This window comes from Neofelis nebulosa, chromosome 11 (assembly GCF_028018385.1).
Source record: "Neofelis nebulosa isolate mNeoNeb1 chromosome 11, mNeoNeb1.pri, whole genome shotgun sequence".
NCBI lineage: Eukaryota > Metazoa > Chordata > Mammalia > Carnivora > Felidae > Neofelis > Neofelis nebulosa.
This window is the reverse complement of record NC_080792.1, coordinates 13,246,748-13,267,218: the sequence shown is the minus strand read 5'-3', so window position 1 is coordinate 13,267,218 and position 20,471 is coordinate 13,246,748. Positions and strand designations below refer to the sequence as shown.

General features: G+C 41.9%; 1 protein-coding gene and 1 long non-coding RNA gene across 2 annotated transcripts in view; one reads left to right on the top strand and one right to left on the bottom strand.

Annotated features, from left to right (window-relative positions):
* Nucleotides 1-1,822: 1,822 nt before the first annotated feature.
* Nucleotides 1,823-13,032, bottom strand: LOC131489948 (uncharacterized). Its single transcript, XR_009250841.1, has 3 exons — nucleotides 12,926-13,032; nucleotides 10,546-10,674; nucleotides 1,823-1,935 (listed from the first exon to the last, which is right to left on the bottom strand). It is a non-coding gene; the product is annotated as an uncharacterized LOC131489948 (long non-coding RNA).
* The window catches only part of SERPINB7 (serpin family B member 7), a 51,164-nt gene continuing 34,073 nt past the window's right edge, over nucleotides 3,381-20,471 (top strand). The window contains exon 1 of the mRNA XM_058691865.1: nucleotides 3,381-3,487. The gene's annotated coding sequence lies outside the window, so the exon portion shown is untranslated. The remainder of the gene's footprint in view (nucleotides 3,488-20,471) is intronic.

The window sequence follows — 20,471 nt, the reverse complement described above, 5'->3', positions numbered from 1 at the left end:
AAAATGTCAGGGCAGAAGATGAGATTCAGAGTCATGGACAAGCCTGCTAGGGAAGACTCATTTCTGTGCTGTCCTGTCTCTGTTTTGATTTGTTTGTTTTGCTTTTTTTCTTGTGGTGGTGGTTGTTTTTCAATGCCTTGAGGTAGGTGTGGGATCCTCTGTGGCCAAGTATCCAATCCATTTTTGAGTAGAAGAACCCTGTCTTATTTACCAGTTTATAACAAAGCCACCCTGGGAATTCACTCTTCGAACACTTTGCCAGTGGTATCTTGGTGTAACTTCTGGTACCCCTGGTTTTTAAGACCTTTTTTTTCATGAAGTTCCTCACTCTAACATGTCTTCTCATCTCAGGAAATCTCCTTCTAGGGGCTTTCTGCCCTTGTATCCATCTGAATTTCTAGGTTCCACTGGAACTCTGCTTTCCAGTTCCACCAGTCTGCAGCAGCAAAAGAGGGTCCATGTGAAGCCATTCTCCGCTGGTCATGTCACCTGATTCTCTTCCTCCACTTCTTTTTTCTATTTTCATGTCCAGGAGGGGAGTGCAGGGTCCCATCACTTACTCCCGCTGAGTCACTGCTCCTTGTGATAGTGATTGGCAAGTCAACCCTGTTTATCTTTCCCTGGCATTTCTGGTACTTACATAACTCTCTTCCCTGCCATCAATGATGTACTTTTTATCATTACAATTTCTTTTTTTTTTTTTTTTTTTTTTTTTTTTTTTTTCAACGTTTTTTATTTATTTTTGGGACAGAGAGAGACAGAGCATGAACGGGGGAGGGGCAGAGAGAGAGGGAGACACAGAATCGGAAACGGGCTCCAGGCTCCGAGCCATCAGCCCAGAGCCTGACGCGGGGCTCGAACTCACGGACCGCGAGATCGTGACCTGGCTGAAGTCGGACGCTTAACCGACTGCGCCACCCAGGCGCCCCTATCATTACAATTTCTTACAGAATTTCCATTAACATTATATGGGGGATGGGATGAGGGGGTGAGAATTAAATGTATGTTTTCAAATCTCATCTGTTCCCACAGCTTTAAAACTGTTGTACCAGTTAATACATTAGAATATGGAGAGGTGTTATCTTCAAAACTCTTCCACCTGCTTCTGATGTTGAAATCTCTTAAGGGATCGGGGCACCTGGGTGGCTCAGTCGGTCAAGCGTCCGGCTTCGGCTCAGGTCATGATCTCGCGGTCCGTGTGTTCGAGCCCCGCGTCGGGCTCTGTGCTGACAGCTCAGAGCCTGGAGCCTGTTCCAGATTCTGTGTCTCCCTCTCTCTGACCCTCCCCTGTTCATGCTTTGTCTCTCTCTGTCTCAAAAATAAATAAACGTTAAAAAAAAAATCTCTTAAGGGAAAAACTCTTTCCTCCAAGATTAGAGGGATATCCAAGTACGGGTTTCTTTGGGAAAGTGATTCTGATAAAGGTTCAGATTAAGAAGTAATGGCAAATATCACTGCTTTTGAGGTAAGAACAGGTTTTGTTACTGGGGAAGGGGTCAAAACCTAAGGGAGATTTGGAGGGCATTGGGCATTTGAATGGGAGGGAATGAGGAAAAGGGATGTACTCATACTTATACCCTAAGTCTAGCCTTGGCAATGGGTCTGACTCTTCCTGTATCCATAGGGGTGAGTGTGTTTGTGGTGAGGGGGTGAGGGGGTACAGGGGATGTTGTTTCTATAAAAGACTAGTGACCTTCAGATAACTTACTGTATTTTGCCATGCTTACCCTTTCTAACCTGGCACTTACCCCATGGACCAGGGCATCCAGTAAGATGGAGACTGGGTATCCCCAGCCCAAATAAATGGAAATAGAGAACAGAAGTGGTTCCATAAATCAGTGATGCTGGCTGACTTTATTTAACACAAGCAGGGATGTTTCCTTATTTCAGCACACAGACACGACATCTCCATGTTCCACTGTCACAGGGCCATAGCTGTATTTAACGACAAAAGCAAAGCGACAATAATTTTGTGAGGTGGATAGGATTTTTATTTTCCATATAGATCATGGTGCAATGCAAACATGAAAAGTCTTCTTTCAAAAATAATTTAGGAAATGTGCAGGTGGATATGAAGGATGTTTATAGGCCAACCAAAAATACTGCTTGGGCCACAATTAATTAAGTACATATTTTTCAAATGCTTATCAGGTCTCTTACGTTATATTAAATCTTTGGGATTTTAAAGTAGCATGGCTTGCTTTCTGTGCTCAGGAAAAGATCTTATAGGAGTGACTTAGAACTGGCAAGGTAAAATTGTATCTAAAAGGTAGAACATTCAGTAAAATATATGTTGAAAACATATTATCAAGAATGAAAGAAATCAATATGGGTGCATGCTCATATAGAAGATGGTGAAAATGGGGAGACTTGACATGGACCTTGAGTAGTGGGTAACATGTAGATAGAAGAGTATTATACGTACAGTTCTCATTATAGATACAGATTTTCCAGGACTGCCTCAATCTGTTATTACGTTAATAACACATTTATTAAATGCCTACTATATACTAAGTACTTGCGTATGCTACCTATAATCCTCTCAACCATTAACCCTCCCCGTTTTTCCCCATTACCAAAATCCTCCCCATTTTTCAAATAAGCAAAGCAAGACTTAGAGAGCTTGCCAAAGGTCACATGGGTACAAGGTGAGGAGCTGGAATTTCCAGTACACCACACCCTTCTGTATTCTGCCACCAAAAGTGTGCTTCCCAGAAGACCTATCCTGATGTCTGGTTCGGAGTATATGGTCTCTGCCGTGTATTGGGTCATCAGTGTGTCTCCAGAGTCGCACATTGCCATCTGTCATTGGCACAAACGATCCATGTGTTGCAAGCTTATCTTGAGATCTGGGACTTGAGTCGTTTCATCTTCCAGGGACACCATTTGAACTCTAGATAGTGAGTGTGCCCTCGGAATGGTCTCAGTCCTGGGCAGAGGACAGGACTGTCTGAGTCCTGCACCTGGTGCTTGGCCCCTCTTGGCTCTGGCTTACCCCATGTGCATCCCTTCTTTGTGTTCTATTCTGCTGGCTCTGATCCTTGGCTCTTGACTGATAACCTGCCCAACATCCAGGTACATACGGTTTAGATGAGGATGTTTTCTTTCTGTGGTTTACTTGCTCATGAACAAATAGTAGGATGAATAACAGACACTATGGCACCACCCCAGGCTTCCTGCTGAGCAGGGGGCTGCCGTGTGCCTTCCTGAGCTGGACAGGGAAGCCTAGTTGGTATGCCTCTTTGGTGTCCCCTCCATGATTTTTGTACTAGTGCAGTCTGGGAGGGGGGAGGGACTTCCGTGCATTGCTGTCACTACTGCTGCTGTAGTGACCGGCCTCTCCCTCAGGGGTTGAGCCAGTGGGAATTCTGGAGAACTTTCCCGGGACCTTGGCAGAGGTGAGGTGGGAGGAGTGAGGAGTCAGGAGGGAGGAGGCAGGAGGAACCTGAGCCCATCAGTGCAGGTGGCAGAACTGCAGTGGGAGGAGGTAAGTGGCATTCTTATGCATGCTGGGTTATTCTAGAGTATTCTCAGACACCCGAAAATGGATGACAACCCCCAGAGCCTGAGGGCTGTCTGTGTGAGCATTTATCTGCCTTCAGAGGAACAGCTTTGCCTCCGGCATCTGGGTTTCTGGAAGTCAGGCGATGACTTGCTTGGTAAAACCGTAGCCTTCTCTTGCTTCCCTGAAGGCATTGCAAACTCCCCTGTCCTACTCTGTTCTCTTCAGGGTCGTTGTAGAGTGATTTTGCGAAGAGGATGACAGTGGATGGCAGCCTCTATCCCACTGGCCGACATACTGGATATAGGAAAATCAGCTTTGTTCTTTACTGTGTGTGAAAAATGCCTGCCAATTGCAGAACAAAGCCATGCTTATAAAAGATAACTTATGCACTGAATGGATATACTTAATTCTTGCATCTGGGCTTTCTATCCCCCAGGCGTAACGACACGAATAAATATGTGTGAATGAATGAATGGATATTTACAAGCTAGTGTTTTCTACCTTTTTTTTTTTTTAGCAGCAAATGATCTAAAACCCTGATGACAAGTTGCATTCCCCCCAAAAGTCTGCTACGTGTTAGACGCTCCCTGTTGATGATATTTTCATTATTATCAATGATATTTGGCAACTTCTAGCAACAATGGTGAGAGGCTTGAGCTTGTTGTTGTTTTTAGTAATGTTTGGAGCTTTTGAGTACTTGATAAACTTATTCAGAATCAAAAGTTCTCCAAAAAAAGCCAAAGCTGGGTACAGCTGAGCTTTAGAAGGTCTCTGTACTGTAAATGTTGTCTTCTATAATAATTTATAGCCTGGATATCTCTGCTAGTATTTTTGCATTCGATACAGACGGACTAGGGAGTGGGCTTCTCATGGGGCCCCCAAACGGCATGACACAAGAGGAGGGGAAGGAAAAGGACTTTTTAATTTGTGACGCCCTGACCTCTGCGGTTAGAACAGAACTACAACAGGAAACCTTGCATTTAATCAAAGTTGTAGCTGGAAGATTTTGATCCAAAGTCTATGGTGGGGTTTTCAATGCTAACATATTTGAAGAGAAGCTTATATTTATGTTGCTAAATCAATTTGCATTTATTCCTTGACAGAGATGAAGTAAAACTATTCTGGAAGTTTATCTTAGAAAAGAGGTGTGAAGTCTTTTGTCTGGCTGAAAAGTGCTTGGAGATCCATATAGAGCGGACTGAAAACCTCAGTTTCACACTAGGGAAGTGTGCTCTTCTGTTCATGTTTCGTGACAGAATATGGGGTCTGGGTTTGCTCCAAAGCAAACACAGATTTCCTCCTTTATTCTTTGAGAAATAACCAGATTATGTTTTCCTGTCTGAACTTGGTAGTGTTGCCGTAGGTGATGCTGCCTGGAACACCAGCAAATAGATAAAAAGCTCCACCTGTGACATTTTCTAGGTACAAGCCCTCTAGTCTTAGAATGTTCCCCAGAGGTGCAAAGATGGGATAAGGCTGGTTGTCCGGGCCATCCAGAGAGAAGCTGGAGCCCCAAGGACTGTAGTGCATGAGATTCTCTGTGCCCAAGCCCTTCCCTCCAGCTCAGTCAACCTCACTGGCTTCTCTCCTTCCTTGTTCCAGAAGGAGTTGAAGCATCGTCTCTCCTGGAAAGCCTCCTTCAGTTAGTTGCTGTGCCTGCCCCAAAGCTCTTTCCAAGTATCTCCAGCCATCACAGAGCATGGACTGTTGGAAGGAGGCAGGGAAAATGTTAGTAATTTCCTAGTGCCCACAGTGTTCAATCTGAAGTGTTGAGTTGAGGTGGCATTTCAGGCCATAGCTAGAGGATTCCTGTTTGGTTTTTTTTTTTTTTTCCCTATTTCTGAAATGAAGGAAAACAATTTTTCTATACTTCTTTTCTTCTCATTTCCCCTCCTCTCCCCCACCTTTTTCCCCCCATTTTTTCTTTTCCTATGAGAAGTTGAGAAATTTTGGGGTTAGAGGAGGCATGAATAGGGACAAAAATCAGGGATAAGATGAGAAGGACCCTGATTTCTTTCTACTGGTCCTCTTGGCATTACAATTAGCCTGTTTTAATGGCAGACACTGGAGTTTGCAGGTTGACTGAACAGAATTCAGTTACAATAGTATCATTTTAAAGGTGAGTTAGTGAGGCAAACTTGAAGAATTTTAAAAATCTTTATTCAACTATGGACAAGAATTGTATCACATCACCAGCAAAAAGCCTACAGTTCTGTATATAAGATCATTGTAATGGTTGACCAATATGTTATTACCTGTCACCAAAGGTGGAAACAAATAGCAATAACATTTATTGAGATAAATATTAGGGATTTATACATGAGACTTTGAAGTTTAAAAGTAGGAGGTACTCATCTCAGGGCACATGATGTTATGTAATGAGAGCATGCCGTAGGGGATACAAAGTAAAGACCAGAGCTGTTTTCTCACACCTGTTGCTACCTGTTTTCAGGCTCAGATTATGAACTTTGATGTGTGCCAGGTCTCATAAAATCATTACACGGGGTGGGTTTATGAAGTGTTTCAGCAAAGTGGTTGGGAATATGTGTTCCTGCACATGGACAGTGACTGGCCATTTCTGTCCGTGGGGCACAGAGCATCCATTTATGAGTGGTTTGCTCTCAGCCACACCTGCAGGACCCGCAGAAGGATCCAGTGACAACACCACAATCTAACAGCAGTCCCAGCCCGGTCTCTTGTTAAAGGTTGTGAAAGCCAGGCAAGCCATTCATCTCATATGACAAAGTGGGTCTGGACCTCCGCTCCATCACAGTTGAAATCAGGGTGGAGGATAAACAGAGGTTGCTGCTCAGGATTTTGGGGGGAACTGGTGAAGGAGATTCTGTGAGATTAGAAGGCATCAATTACCTAGGGTGGTTAGGCCTGGCACTCCAAGACTTCCTGGCAGCTTCCTCCAAGACTCCTGTCCTACATTTTAGATTTTGACAGTTATTTCCAGAGTTTTGGGTGGACTCAGAGTGTGTGTGTGTGTGTGTGTGTGTGTGTGTGTGTGTGTGTGTGTGAGAGAGAGAGAGAGAGAGAGAGAGAGACAGAGAGAGACAGAGAGAGAGAGAGAAGGAGGAGAAAGAGAGATGTGAGGAAATGGAAACACTTAAAAGGACTCTGATTTGTTTGCGGTTGTCATAACAGTGAATTAAGTCTTTCTTTTCTCAAATTCTCTACTGCTTCCCAAGTTGGTCACCATTACCATTTTGAAAGTTTCTGTTCCGTGTTTCGAGTTAGAAACATAGAAAGTTTATCTTCCTTGTCTAGGAAATTTGGTTAGCTACAAAACAAAAATTTGGATTCTGGATTTTCTGATTCTTATGGAGTCAAATGATTGTGCATAAATTCTATTTATTACAGCATGTGTACCCTTGGAAAAGCAATTGAATCGCTTGAAATTTTCAGCTGAAAATAGGAATAACAATAGTGACAATAATAAAATAACGATATTGAGGGATATGCTTGTGAGGGTCAAGAAAGAGGCTAATTTGCTGTTGCCTTTTTATAGTTTTAGTTGGTGTAATAGTTTTAAGTTATAAAGTTGGATAGAGGTCTGTCAAGAATCAATTGTGTGGTTTGCCAAAGTCTTTAATCTCATTGATTTCCAGAGGGGCATTTAATGCTTTAGGGTAGGAGTTGGCAGACTTTAGCTCTCAGTCCAAACCTGATTTTGTAAATAAAGTTTTAGTGGAACATAGTCATGTCCATTTGTTTACTTACTTGCTATGTCTGCTTTCACGCTACAACTGAAAAATTGAGCTGTGAAAGATGGCCACACGGCACACAGACCCAAAATATTTACTGTCTGGTCGCTCGCAGAAAAAGTTTGCCAACCTCTGCTCCCAGGAGTTCCTGATGAAATAAACGGTCTCGAAATTTCTGCACTGCAGTACTCAGTCTTTCATATAATTGTCAACACTGGACACCACACTTAGCAAAATATCAACAGAGCTCCCCTTCGAGTTCACAGTCTAGTTTGCCTCTCTGGTAAGTTTTAGTTTCTGAGGGGTGCTTTCCTGTTCGCTTGTTTGTCCCTCAACCGCAAGTGGCTTTACCAGGAGGGTGTGTTGCCCACATATTCTAGTAATTACTTCTTCAAACCTTCAGTGTCACATTGCCACATTCTCACAGCACCTGGCCCCGCCCCTGTCATGCACACACTTGGTACAACTGCCATCGCTAACTTTGGCCTACGTAGCAGGCAACAAATGGCACGATTGGTGTGACTTTAAAATATTTACAGATATAAAGCCCCAGAAATCTTTATTAGTATCATGACCACAACTCAGCCCAACTGCCTTCCCGTGCCCAGAGCCTGACACCATCCGCGGAGATGAATTCTTTTTCCTCAGATATTTGTGCATGTCCTGGCTGGTGAAGAGTGGCACATGGGACTTAAATTTTATAATAAACAAATGTTCACTGCCTAAAACGGATTAGTTAATATAAAGTGAAGCAAAAAGTCATGAACTCCTTTCTTTTTTTTAATTAAAAAAAATTTTTTTTAATGTTTATTTATTTTTGAGACAGAGAGAGACAGAGCATGAATGGGGGAGGGGCAGAGAGAGAGGGAGACACAGAATCGGAAGCAGGCTCCAGGCTCCGAGCCATCAGCCCAGAGCCTGACGCGGGGCTCGAACTCACGAACCGTGAGATCGTGACCTGAGCTGAAGTCGGACGCTCATCCGACTGAGCCACCCAGGCGCCCCATGAACTCCTTTCTTAAAGATGCTACCTGATTCACCGAAGCCCTCAGAAATAGAACCACTGTCTAGAAACTGGCTCTAAACACCAATGACTTGGCTCTTATCATCCAGTCTCAAATCTTCTGTGTCTGGCCCCTGGAGAGGCAGTGGTTGACTGTAGAGAGAAGTTTCTGGGACAGTTACAGGGAAAAGATGCTTTAGTGCATGGGCCCGTTTAAACAACCAGATCCTCCTGTCATCTGGATTTTTGGTATATGTGACATACACAAGACTGTCATGGAAACCCTGGTGGCTGTGTGTGATAGGCTTCCCTCCCTGATCCTCCCTCCAAGGCGAACGACCACTATGAGGCCCCTCCTCCCCACCTTTGGCACAGAGCCCAGCTCTTCAAAGGCATTCTCCCAGCATCCAAGTTCACTTAACAGCAAAGAGCAAGAATTTTACCTTTTGGCCAGGGTCCAGGAGCTTTAGTAAGCCCTAAATATTTAAGAAAGATTTCAAAGGGATGCCAAGACTTGATTGGAATCGTCACTGGACCCACTTCTTGGTGGGTGGCTATCAAGCAATTGTAATTGATCACATGCATGGGTACCCATGAAATAATACTTGCCCTTCCTGTGAGCAGTGCTTTATGATCTATTCTATTTGTTCTCATGTGTCCTATACTATTCTGTCTTATCATGTACCAATGTATTTCTTTTTTTTTTTTTTAATGTTGATGTCCATCCACTAAATTTATTTCATTTTCCCCAGTGGATTATAATCTGCAGTTTGAAAAGCAACGTTCTAGGTACATTACTGACTCTTGCCTACTAAAATTGATGGCTAGGAAACAATATATATTTTCTTTCACACATGACACAGCATGACACAGGGACCTAATGGAGCACTCAGGCCTCTCTGGACATACACATCTTTTTTCCTTCTACAACTGGATGGGTTAATTTAAAATCCTGACTGTCTTTTTAATTTCATTATCTAGCTTTTTCTCTTCCTTTCTTATTTCCCCTAGTCTGTCTTTTTTCTTTTTTCTTTTTTCTTTCTGCCTTTGACCACTAGTTCCATCGGCCACTTAAAGGGTTGCCATGTTCCCTACTGTCCCTGAACACTTGCATGTGTGGCTCTGGCTTCCTTTCTTCCCCTCCAGACTGGATCAAGTCCACTTGTCTCTGCTGGGTTTCCCTGCTCCCTCTAGTTCTCAATGAACTCTATTTCTTGGTTGTTCAGACAACACCCCCCTGTGGCACTTTTCATGCTGCCTTGAAATTGTTCATCAACTGTCTCCTTTACCAAACTTTGGGCTCATTGAAGGCTGGGACGGTGTTTTAATTTACCTACCACGGTATCCCCACGGTGTGGCGCAAGCCTAACATCCAGTTGGCTGGCCCCTGATGAAAACTTGTTGGATCAATGAGTAGATAATTTGGAACTGCTGACTGGAGGGGGAAGAACCACTAGATGAAGGATTTGAATGGGCAACCTTATTAAAATAAGTTCTATGGGGCGCCTGGGTGGCTCCATTGGTTGTGGCTCAGGTCATGATCTCACGGCTTATAGGTTCCATCTCCACGTCTGGCTCTGTGCTGACAGCTCAGAGCCTGGAGCCTGCCTCAGATTCTCTCGGTCTCTCTGCCCTTCCCCTGCTCATGCTCATGTTCTGTCTCTCCCTCTCAAATATAAATAAACATTAAAAAAAATTTGGTTCTGTTAATAGTCTTCTTTGGTTTTGTGAATGATGCCAAAATGTCCATAGAATTTCCTCCCGAAATAATACTGTGAGGTTTTTTCCCTCTTCTCTCTGGTGTACAGTCTTTGCATCTTCGTTCAGGTCATCCTCTACTACTGCTGAGTCTGACTTAAAGATTGTTATGTGCATTAGTGTGTGGATCAGATGGTAGGAGACACAGTGGCCTCCTAGACATGTTTATGGGCTGCAGGGAAGTGGGAAGAGATCATATGCATATTAAGGATCCTAGCTTCAGGCACATTCATGAAAGACTGCATGTGCCAAGGATCTGATCTGCATGGTTTTCATTGGCATGGTTGTTGATTGGGTATCGTGGCTGTCTCAGCCAGTGCACATGGGGGTTGGTGCATGCAAGCAACTGGGCTTGTTCTCCAGCAGACCAGATAGCTAAGAGGAAGTACTTTCCCTTGCAATGGCATTTTCATCTCAAATTTTGTATCGATTCAATTGAATTAATCCTATATCTATGGAATATAAGAATATGATTCATTTTATCAATATTTAGTTAAAATTTAACTCTAATATGGTTGATGGCTTTCAACTAATTCAACATGGGAAACGCCACTTCTCGGAAACCTCACCAACAAAAGGAGATTGTTTAGTCCTCTCTTCTTTCTGTAATTTCATTTACGGAAGGACTGTTGTTAGTTTCTACTAAGATAGAGGTTATTGTAGTGATACAACAGACACAGGCATTGCCTTCATGGGGCCTAAAGTATAAAGGAGAGACAGACATTAAACAAATACACATATACATAGTTGTAAGCTCTTATAGCTTAAGAGCTATAGTTGTCAGCTCTAAAGGCGTATAAGCAATGATGGTGGTTTGGACTAAGGTAGTCCAGGAAGAGATGATAAGAAGTGGATAGACCTGGGATAGGTTTTGGAGTAGGAGTTCACTGTAGGACTTGGCAATGGATTGCATACGTATGGGGAAGATGGAGAATTCAAAGGTTATCCTCAAAATTGTGTGCTGAACAACTGGACTAATAGAAGTTCCATTTACATAGAGAGAAGGGCTGAAAAGGAAGAACAGGTTTGGGGAAAGATCATGAGGGAAGATCATGAGATGCTTGTGAGATGTCCAGTAGACATTAGAATATAGGAATTGAAGGAGATCTTGGGTCTGGAGATGCAATTTTGGGAGTCCTCGGTGGTGGGTGACCGTGGAAGTAATGCGAGTGGCTGAGATCTTCCAGAGAGAGGGTGGGAAGAGAGGACCAGCATTTACAGCAGGAAGCAAACAGGAGGATCCCGCAGAGGAGACTGAGGATGGGTAGAGGCTCCACTAGACTTTCATCCACCTCTGAAGATGTCCGAGGGGCAGGGGCACACGCAGGAGACAGAGCGAGAGGCCTGAGTTTTGTTGATCCATTTGACCCTCACTTGTTCTGTGGCTTTGAGCATTTTCTCTCTTCACAACCAACTGCTATGAACACTTAACTTTTTAAAACAGGTAAAATAAGGGCTCTATTAAACGTGGCCTCTTGGGGCGCCTGGGTGGCGCAGTCGGTTAAGCGTCCGACTTCAGCCAGGTCACGATCTCGCGGTCCGTGAGTTCGAGCCCCGCGTCGGGCTCTGGGCTGATGGCTCGGAGCCTGGAGCCTGTTTCCGATTCTGTGTCTCCCTCTCTCTCTGCCCCTCCCCCGTTCATGCTCTGTCTCTCTCTGTCCCAAAAATAAATAAAAAACGTTGGAAAAAAAAAATTAAAAAACAAAACAAACAAAAAAAAAAAACGTGGCCTATCCAGGTATGAATATTTAGGAAGAGAAGAGTCACTTAACATAATGACACATTTCACTATATTCAGTGGCACATTCTAGATTTATCTTTATGTATTTGACCATAAAACAAGAACTATATAAATATCATAACATTTAAAATTAAACATTGAATTACTCTCATGCCTGTAATATTAGCAGATAATTGCGAATTAAGAGGCTGATAAGATATGTTTGAGGTTAGGTCATATCCTTACTTTCAGACTCCATCAGAAATAAAGGGAGGGGGGCCCAGCTACTATAGTCTAGTGTTAAACATATTCTATAACCTTGGGAATTGGGTGGATGAGGTTAGCCACAGACTCACTTTGTAATTATGGAAAGGAATAAAAGGATGGATGAAAGTCCAACTCCAGAAAGAGATTGAGCACCCTAACCAATATCACACAAATCTCTGCTTTTCATTATCAAAATATAGACATCATTTTTCTGAACTGCTACAGGGAATTGTTGAAATCTTTATGTCTTCTCTGTGTAGCTTTGTGCTACAAACTTTCTTGCTGCTTATGTTTGAGATAGTCTAGTTTCAATATTGAAAAAACTGGTAACTAATCCACTTCCAATTTATTAGTGGGCCCACTCATAAATAATTTTATTTTAAAATAATCCTGGGGAAGTTACAGCCAAAACTAAATTTGGTAATGTTCCAGTTCATCAGCTGCTTGACCTAAAGGATTATTACTTGTCCACATTTTAAGTAGTTGTTGTTAAGGTGTTAAGGGAATATAAAGCATTTGTGTAGAGTACTTTAAATAACAGAAAGTCAGAGAAAGGTTAGGGGCTGGAGCTAGGAGAGTTGCAGGTGTTAGTGATAGCTTTGATTTGGGTTTAGTGAGGCAGAAATTAGTGGCCATTGGGCAGAGAAGACTATAACTAGCTTCCTTTGTTAAAGATCGTGTCCTTGGAACATGCACTAAGTTATTTTACTAATTTTTGGCAACTTGAATTCTATCATCTCACCATGCCATGCTTTGAGAATTCCATGACTTGGGAACATATTCCAGGCCAAGGAACCCAGAAAAGAACAAGTTTGACCTGTGTTTCTAAATGGGTCACTATAAAGAATTGCATTACAAAACAATTACAGTTGTGTAGTATTTCCCAAGTTATGAAAACAGAAACTGCATGCCATTTACGTGGTATGAACTGAATTGAAGGCAGGCCCAACAGTGAAACTTACCCAACCTTAAGGGTAAAAGAAAATTCTCCCAAGACTTGGACTCTTATGAGTGATGGATGATCTGACACGTTTGGGTGAATTGTTCTCCATCACAGCCTTGGTCCCAGGATCTGGAGTAGAATAATGTGAAAGCAGATGGGATTTGGTTATCTAACCTACGAAGATGCCACCTCTGTTCTTCTGCAGACTGTACCCCAGTGACACTGGGGTTTTTGGATGTTTCACGAGACCAAATTTGTTTTCTGTCTGATTCATATTCAGGTAAACATGGAGTGACTGAATAGTCTGGCCCTTTGAAGGAAGTCAGGTCTCTGCTTGTTTGAGTTCTGACTGTCTCTATCTCTTTCTACATCCCTTGTATGTTCTTTCCTGCTCCTTCCAAGCTGCTGATGGAAGTGTCCTGAGGAGCCTTCATACTAGTCTTCCAGGAGTGGCTGTCATCAGAGAAACAAGGCTAGTCTCCTTAAGGAACACATGACTCAATGTATTTTTAAAATCACAGACATTAATTCCACTATACTCTGTAATGGGATGTTTTTCTTGAAAAATAAATCTAAAATTCTGTAGTAGAAAATTTAAGTGAGTTGAAAATAGTCAAGACTGTTTTGAAAGCGAGGAGCAATTGGAGGGACTTGCCTTAGCAAATACTGAAACACACTTTCATGAAACAGTTTTAATTCACTGCAAAGAAATGGACAGATGAATGGCATGGAATAGAATGCAGAAATAGACTTACATAGTTAAAACTTAGCTTGTGATGAATGGGAATCACCCAGATTTGGAGGGAAGAGAGTTTAAAGGAATATTAGTAGGATAATTGATTATTATTATTATTATTATTAAATATGTAGATCTTCATTTCATACCAAAAAATAACAGAAAGAAACAAAACAAACTAGCAGAAGACATGGGCAAGTAGATATTGAATCTCAGAGCACAGAGGGAATTTTTAAACATAAGAGCAGTAGAAGAAATCACGTATTTTTAATTGCATAAACATTTAAAATAGGAGTGGGGAGGAGGAGAGGGATGTGTAGGCAGAGCACAGAGGATTTTTAGGGCAGTGAAACTGCTCCGTATAATACTATATACTGGTGGCTATGTGTCATTTGTCCAACCCACAGAATATATAATAAGAGTGAACTCTAATTTAATCGACTATAAACGTTGGGTGATTATGATGTGTCATTGTAGGTTCATCAGATGTAACAAATGTACCACTTAGGCGGGAGACATTGTGTGGGAGGCTAGCTATGAATGGGGGTAGGGTGTATACGGGAAATCTGGTTACCTGCCACTCAGTTTTGCTGTGAACCTAAAATTTCTCTTAAAAAAAAGTCCATTAAAAAAATTTCTTTTATGTATGAATTGCCTGGTCACGACTTTTCTACATTTTTTCCATCAAGTTTTTGGTCCTTTGCCCTTCACATTTAAGACTTCTTTCCATATTCGAAGTATAGACCTTGTGTCTGTGGTGTATGCTGTTAATGTTCCTATAGCTTGACTTGGTTTTTGGTATTTTCTGACACGCATTAATTTTAATTTTTTAGTCACATTTATTAAGCTTTTCTTTTATTGTCTCTGGATTTTTACAAAGCCTTTTTCTTCACAGAAGTTAAAGAGGAATTGACCAGTATTTTTTTTTTTTCTAGTACTTCCATGATTCAGTTTTTTACATTTAGATCCCTATCCATTTGGAGTTGATTCCTATAGATGGGGTGAGATATGGATCTAATTTTATCTTTTTCTACCCAATTGTCCTACCTACAATTGACTACCCAATTGTCCCAGAGTTGCTTATTTAAATGTCCATCTTTATTCCATTGATTTGAGATGCTGCCTTTATCATATTCTAATTTGCCATAGGTATTTGGATGTAACTGTGGACTTTCTTTAATGTTTCTTTTATGCCTGCTACTTCATTGAATTCTTTAATTGTTTGATTTGCTCTTATTACTGATTATCTATGGCTGTCCAGCTATACTATTATAGCATCTAGAAAATACAGGTAACTTAACTTATTTTTTTCGTCCACTCTTATTCTTCTGATTGAGTTCTCTTGTCTAAGGGAATTTGCTCCTACCTTCAGTGCAAAGCTGAGTAGTAGCAGAGATAGTGGACATCTTTTTTCTTCAGCATTTAAATTATTTTTTTTAATCACGAATGGGTATTAAGTTTTGTCAGTGGATTTTTCATCATATGTCCGGATAATCATAATATTTTTTCCTTAGATTTATTAATATGGTATATTATAGCAGTAAAGTTCCTAATATTGAGCTAACCTTGCCTTTCTGTAATAAATTCCACAAGGTATTGGCGTACTGTTTTCTTAATGTCATATTGGATTCTATTTGCTAATATTTTGTTTAGAATTTCTGCATCAATATTTGTGATGTGTGGTATGTGTCCCCTCCCTGCCCTACTGTCTTCCTCTGGTTTAGGTAGCAATGTTACACTTGCTTCAGGGAAGGAATTGGGATGTTTTCTTTCCTTTCAGTGTTCTAGAATAATGAGCACTGGGACTCTGGTCTTTGGAAGTTTGGTAGAATTCTACTGTCAAACCATCTGTACCTGATGTTTTTTTGTGGAGTAGTTCCTTAATAATGCTCTCTTTTTCTCTAATGGAAATTGGTCTGTTTAAGTTTCTCAGCTCTAATCTGGTTTTAATAATCTGTATTTCTTTAGGGAATTATCCAATTCATCTGGATTTTCCAGTGTATCTGCATTTATTTGTTTGTGTGTTTTCTATTTCTTTCAAAAGTGTTTGAAACTGCTAGTTGTAGCATTTTCTAATAGCTGTTTTAAAATCCTCATTTGGGGCACCTGGGTGGCTCATTCGGTCAAGCATCCGACTTCGACTCAGGTCATGCTCTCACAGCTCGTGAGTTCGAGCCTTGCGTCGGGCTCTGTGCTGACAGCTCAGAGCCTGGAGCCTGCTTTGGATTTGTGTCTCCCTCTCTCTCTGTCCCTCCCCACTCACACACACTCTCTCTCTGTCTCTCAAAAATAAATAAATGTAAAAAATATTTAAAAAAATACATAAAAATAAAGTCCTCGTTAGATAATTCCAACACCTGTATCATCTTGATGTTGAAATCTATTAATTATCTTCTGTCATGTGAATTGGGATTTTCATGGATTTTGGTATGATGATTAATTTTGAATTGTATCCTAAACATTTTGAGTATTTTGTAAGGAGACTCGGGTTTCATTTCAATCTTCTCTTTGGTAGGATTTAACACATTTATTATTACAAAGCACATCCTGGCTCCCTTTGGTAAGCTGTGGTTTTAGTGTCGATTTAGTTGCCACAATCTTTGCAGTACTATTCTGGTCTGCCCCACTTCTGCATTATCCAGAGGCCTGTGTGAAACTGCACCACAATTCCCTTCTCCCAGTGTTTGCTTTATTGATTCTGTTTGGTTTTACAGATGAGTGGAACAGGGGTGTGCCTGGGGCTTCATATACAAATTTGAAAGATCTTTTTTTTCCATCTCTTGCCTTTGTGTGATCCTTCTCAAACTCTCTAGTTGGGAGAGGAGGGGGCTACTTGTTTGTTGGTTATTGTATTCTTCATTTTCCTTCCTTCAGGGTGGTCAGAGTGGACAAGATCCCACCTCAAAGACTGTGTTCTCGGTGTAAATGGGAAGGAGTAGGGTTCTATTTTCTGTGGCTGCAGCCACCACCAGTGGCCAGACGTGTGACACTGTTTGCTTGAGGTAGGTGGGGACGCTCACCGTGGTTTCACCCCACTGTCTCTGCCGCAACCAGGCCAAGGTGAGGGGGAGTTGGGGCGTTGCTTCCTTCATGACAGCTGCCTGTAATTGTTTGGGTGCGGTCTAAAGGTCTCTGTCCTGCTGGGCTACCCTCTTCCTAGACCTCTGGCTGGAGAGAACAGGCTTTCCTTCAAGATTTCTTTCCTGTCCCTGGTAGTACTTCCAAAGTATGGAACACAGGCTGGAATGTATAGGAGGATAAAGACCCAGCTGTGCCTCTAGTCCTGAGGTTCTAGCCTTTCTTCCTCCTTTTTTTTCCCCACCATTCACAGTCGTCTCATGGCTTTTGTCCAGGGATTTTAGTTGTAATTCATAGGAAAAAATGGGGTGGGGTATGTTTTTCCTATTCTGACTGGAACTGGAAACCATTGTCATTATTATTATTATTATTATTATTATTATTATTGTAATTTCAGTTTCTATTTTCCCTTTCCCCTAGGAGTTAACAGGATGTTTACTATCTATGCGGAAGGGTCTTTTTGTGCTCTGTGTTTGTTCGTAAACTCTAGTTTTGCTGCGATGGGATCAGAAGGTGTTGTTGGCAGTACTCCCTTTGTTGAAGCCACTGATGGATGCTTTCTTTGTGAGCCAGTATATGGTCAAGTTCTATGAATTAGCCATGGGCATTTGAGAAGAGTGTATTCTGTGTTCTCAGGATATAAAATTCATATAGGTCCATTAGATTTACTCTGATGACAATGCTGTGTAAATATGTTAGCATCTTACCTTATTTTATTGCCATGTCTTTCTCTGTCTCTCTCTCTCTCTCTCTCTCTCTCTCACACACACACACACACACACACACGCCAAAGAATGTTACCACCCTTCACCAGAATAAAGGGGGATGATAGTCTCATGAAATGTAATCAGAGTGGGAGAGAAGCTGAACTTCCAAAAGATGTGCATGCACTTCGCATGGTGAGGAGGAGCGGTGGGTTCCCTGCCGTTAGGTGTTACGTGGGCGGCGATACTGCAATCTTGAGTAAAACAGGAAGGGGTGAATGGAAAGTGGGGCATAATCGTGGTGAGGAAATATGTATTTGTGATACAGGGAAGGATATTTAGCTGCTGCTGTGAGTGACAGTTTGGGGGTGGGAAGAGAGATCTAAAAAGGATCTAGAAGGGACTTTTTGTGTGGCAGGCTTTGCAAAGTCCTTAGAATGGTCTCTTTAAGGAAGCTAATAAATGGAGTGGGATATGTGTTTTCTTCGAATGTGACTTTTTTTTAGAGTTTATTTATTTTGAGAAAGAGAGGGAGAGAGAGAGCAGGAGCAGGGGAAGGGCATGGAGAGAGGGAAAGAGAGAGAATTGGGGCCCAATGTCACAACCGTGACATCATGACCTGAGCCAAAATCAAGCGTCGGATGCTTAACCTACAGAGCAGCCCTGGTGCCCCCAGAACCATGATGTCAAAGGATGAGGAAATAAAAGGTTATAGAAAAACTAAATACAAAGGTTTCCCCTGCTATCCTTTTGTAAGCTGAAATGGCCTCAAGCGAAGAAGAAGAAGAAGCGATTACTATTAATTTACATGGCAAATATTTGAGTATTCCCTGACCCCAAAATAACCCCTGTTAGGCTTTCCTGGTACCTTAGGACCCAGATGCACCAGTAAATGGAGACAAAGCCCAGATGCTCACACACACAGTTCAAAGGTCTGGGGCTTGCTGCTGAGACGCCTTGTGCGGTTCCCCGGAAGGAGCTGGGCAAGTACCACTCTCGCTGCTAGGTTAGCGCTGCCTCTGCAGTGGCTCCTGCAAAACTCATTTTGTACCTTTTCTCATAAAAGAGAAACTCCTCTTTGGAATTATTTCGGTTAGACCTACTGATGCAGGTCTTTCCTTAAAAGCCAAGTGGCTTAACTTGGAGAAGTGGGGGATGTCTGTACATCACTTATGTTCAACTTGACCACCAAAGTTGTTCAAAGCTTCATGAGTCTGCGGATTTAAAATCTTTATTTTTCACGAAAGATAGGTGATATTCCAGTTGGGGTGAAAATGTAATTCAGGAAACCAAATGGGGCCGATTATTGCATTTATTTGGGAAATTGACATTCTGCTATGGGAAAGTGGACTCTAATTTGCTTCTTAAGCTAGAACTAAAAGAGTTCAAATGGGAAAGGTTACTAAGAAGCAACAGTGATGACTCGATTCTTTGGGAACTTACCATTTATTATTCTGTTGTTTGTGACCATGACCCCAGTGCAAAATGACATGGCAGAAATAAGTGGAAACCAATAAGGCCTCCGATATTTGAAATTCTCATGGGAAAAGATTGTAGGACATTCCAATGACTGCATTCATTGAAATGTCGGAGGAGAATGCTCCATCACGGTATTTATGGCCAGGTGAGAGCTAAGCTCATTCGTTTCATAAATAAAAGGGGGAAGAAGAAAGTGGAGGAAGAAGACCGAGAAGGGAAGATTGGGTAAATACATGTAAATAAGAGATGTAGACTAATGGAATTCTTTTGTGCCCTGCCCATCTCGCAACAACAGAGAATACAAGAAATAAAAATAGACCTAGCATTCAAAGCATTTAGGATGAATTAACCATGACGCAATATGATATTAAGCCATGGAACTTGCTGCTGCAAGGTTTTACTCAAATAGATAACTTAGATTAGAGGATTAGATAGGGTACACACAGTTTATAATAAAATTTCAGTGTCTGCAATTCAGAACAAACGAATGAAACACCAAACGAAACAAAACGCAAATGACTTCAGCTTCCAGGGAGGGAGTGTCGGAATCTATTTTAAGATGTGTAGGAAATTTCCCTTAAGTAATGTTTTATTGCTATGCTTTTTGATGGATTTTAATAATAACCTCCAAAACTAGCACTGCTGAAGAAGAGGCAGAAGCGATGCAGTATGAATTCATTGCTTTTCAAAGGAAGTGGCCATAACTGTATTGTAACAGTTAAAAATTGTGTAAAGAGAAACTTCAGGGAGAAAAGGTGAAAACATCGTTACGTCAGTACACAGTTTAGTGTAGTGAGAGGAATAAGCATTTTGGAGGTCTGCAAACTTCCTCCCAGTTTTCCTCCTACTCTCTCGCCTCTTGCTTCTGCCTTGGACGCTTATTCGATCGGACTGAATCCTACCTAGCCCACCAACGAGAATTCAGCAAGCCCGTGGATTGCAAAACATCAACCTGAAATGACAGGTAGATCTTGATCAGACTATTTGCGTACCTCAGAGTGTTCCCTGCCAACTCTAGGAGCTCACAGAGGAATATTTGATGCTGAAGAGGGTGACGATGATGGTTGTAGTAGAGGAAACGGTCAAAATACGGCAGCCTAGTCCTCAGGGGTCTCCGACAGGTCTCTGTCCCAGCTCTCAAACTTGACCTACACATGAATGCTATAAGGGACCCCAACTGGTCTCTTTCCCCTTCAAGCGGTGAGGACATGAAATGTGTATTTTATCCTTTTTTTTTTTAACTTAATTTAATGGTGTACTATTGTTCTCTTCCTAGACTGTCATTCCAATAGACATTTTAAATTGTTGTTGTTGTTGTTTTTAATATTTAAGAGAGACAGAGACAGAATGTGAGTGGTTTAGGGGCAGAGAGAGAGGGAGACACAGAATCCGAAGCAGGCTCCAGGCTCCGAGCTGTCGGCATGGAGCCCGACGCGGGGCTCAAACTCGCAAGCTGTGAGATCACGACCTGAGTCGAAGTCGGATGCTCAACCGACTGAGCCACCCAGGCACCCCTCCAGTAGACATTTTAAAATTACATTTTATTGTTTCTGAAGCACATGCAGAGA